The sequence below is a fragment of the Triturus cristatus genome, chromosome 6 (genome assembly GCF_964204655.1).
Source record: "Triturus cristatus chromosome 6, aTriCri1.1, whole genome shotgun sequence".
NCBI classification, from domain to species: domain Eukaryota; kingdom Metazoa; phylum Chordata; class Amphibia; order Caudata; family Salamandridae; genus Triturus; species Triturus cristatus.
The window spans coordinates 5,910,438-5,913,120 of NC_140589.1; positions in this window are offsets into that span (position 1 = coordinate 5,910,438).

Sequence of the window (2,683 nt, forward strand, 5' to 3'; positions counted from 1 at the left end):
CCTCTCCTTGTGTGTATTTTCAAGGCGTCACTAAGATTCCAATCCATCTGAAAGAGGCACATGAGGGACCACATACTTCTTACCTGTCACCCTTAGATCACACACAAACAGGACATTGGGAAACTGGGAATCACAGGACATAACACACCTCCTTACTCTACTAGGGCAAGAAAAATCATAGCAGACAGGACACCACTAATGATCCTGGGAGTTGCCCCAACATACAGGCGAGCACCCACAAGTAAGTGGTAAACCCAAGCGCTAACTGAATGTTAAAAGAAGCAACACTTCCTGAAGGGGATGGAAAGCGTGGTATGAGGGCACATGACCACTCTTCCAGGCTGGTGCTTTCCTAACATGTGAGAACTTCAAGCAGCTGTAATTGGATTCTCTACTCCAGATCTAACTCAACTGAAACTGGTTAGGACTCCGCATTAGACTTCTTTCCACTATGCCACATTCCACCATTTTCCAGGCCCAAGTTTACAGCAGACCCAGATACCCAGCTAACAATCTCCTTCTGTCCATATTTTTAGCTCTCTTTCCTGACATTGGACGGAATCTTGTTGGTGACTCCTCCCCAATCCTGAGTGCACGAGGCTTAGCATTGTGCAGGTGATCATACCGTGCTCTGCTCTTGACTTGAACCTCCTCATTTGACTTCCTCAATCCCTCCCAATGGAAGTGAGACTAGTCTCGCTCCATTTAAAATCAGAAAACCAGGTCAGCTCTGTGCACCTTGCTCTTTAACTTTGGATGCTGTGCTGAGTTGTGCAATAGTTTAGTATGTATGGATGGGGAAGGACTTGGCTGCAGATTGAGCACTGCTGAGCTGACCCATCAGAAGCCCATTCACATTGCAGAAGCGCACAGCGGGTGCAGAGTGGACCAGCACATCAGGTGCACCAGGGCAGCTTGTCTGTGGTATCAGCAGAGCATGCTGATTCCTCTGCCCCAGCCATGGACCATTGACCGGACCCTGGTCTGCTATGTTTAACTTGAGGCCACCTGCATTTCCCTATCTTTGTACCAACGACGAAGCACTGCTACACTTGAAGGCTATTCTTAACTTGAGTTCCTACCGCATCCCTCTATCATGGCCCGAGCCACGGACCATCAACCAGGCCCTACTACAACGGGTCTGCTATGCTTAACTTGAGGCCTGCTGCATCTCTCTATCTTTGACCCAACCATGGACCATCGACCAGGCCCTGCAACACCTGTTCCGCTATGCTTAAATTGAGGTCTCCTGTATCTCTGTATCTTTGCCCCAGTCTTCGGCCATTGGCCAGCCATGATACACTTGATCCGCTATGCTTAACTTGAGGCCTCCTGCATCTCTCCATCTTTGCCCCAACCATGGTCCTTCAACCAGGCCACTCTACACCTGGTCTGCTATGCTTAACTTGAGGCCTCCTGCATCTCTCTCTCTTCAGGTCATTGAATCACGGACACACCTGTATCAAGAATTCATTCCTTTCTTAAGGAGGCTCCCTTTAACGTTCACTCTCTCCCTGGGTTTTGCATTCCTATTTATGATGTTGGTCTTGAATATTTCATTCTAAGCCCTGGGATCACAGGAAAGAGAATATGCACATTGTTTGTAATGCTTCCCCAGATGAAACTCCCTGGTTTAAAGGCTGAGAGTCTTACATTTTCCCTCCCGCAATACCACCATGCTCTGGCTTCTCTTCCACTGACCTTCAAGTCCATCTGCTACTTTCCAGTAACTTAACCCTCCTACTGTTAATGCTAGTAAGACTCTGCTTCTAGATGACCCAATCTCTGGGCCTACCTTCCTTCACGCTTGAACATTATCTCTTTCAGGAACTCTGTTGTTAATCTCTTAACACCGTCATGCTTTCCCAAATAGTTTTTGGTCCTGTGTACTTTATACTCTTACACTTCATGGCATCTCCATCCAGAAGAACCAGCGAGCCATCATTCTGGGACTGATTCTCTTCCATTATCAAATTATTTTCTAATTCTATTAAAGGCTAACACTGCTTCTTCTAACAAGACCACGCCCCACATGCCGATCAGTTGTAAAGGCTTCGATTCAACTCCAGACCTGATGAATTTTATTATGGACAATTCTGATCATCTGCTTGTGACCAAGAAGATCCAGTGGTGTCTATTGTCGTGATGCACAGCTAATCTTTTCACCTCTCAGAACTTAAAAGAAATGGAACAAACCTCGAGCACTCCTGGCAGAAAACATATCATACCACACTAGAGGTTGTACATAGATAGAATCCAGTCACCAATAAGAGACATTTTTCAAGCGTACATCTCTGACTCTCTAAATGACGTCTGTTCTTTCTCTGATAATTCAAAAGCAGTGTCTAATATCACAAAAGAACGCAGTCCTTCTTTAGTAGAGTTCGGAGAGTGGAGATCTGCCTTAAACAAGTAGAGCTTCTTCTCCAACAGACTGATATCTCCCTATGATTAACAGCAGGAGTATCTGTCAGTGGAACAGGCTCAGAAAGTTGGCAACCAAAGGTAGCAGCCTCTTTCCCACTCCACTGCCTTTGATGTTTTTGGCCGTGCAGTGCAGTATAAAGGCCTTCCAGGTGCATAGTTTAACTGCCCTGGTCCACAATGTGAGGCATAGTAGAAACCGTACAATTAACAATGGTTCCTACGAGTAGAGAGAAAACTCCCAGCTCATCATAGCGTG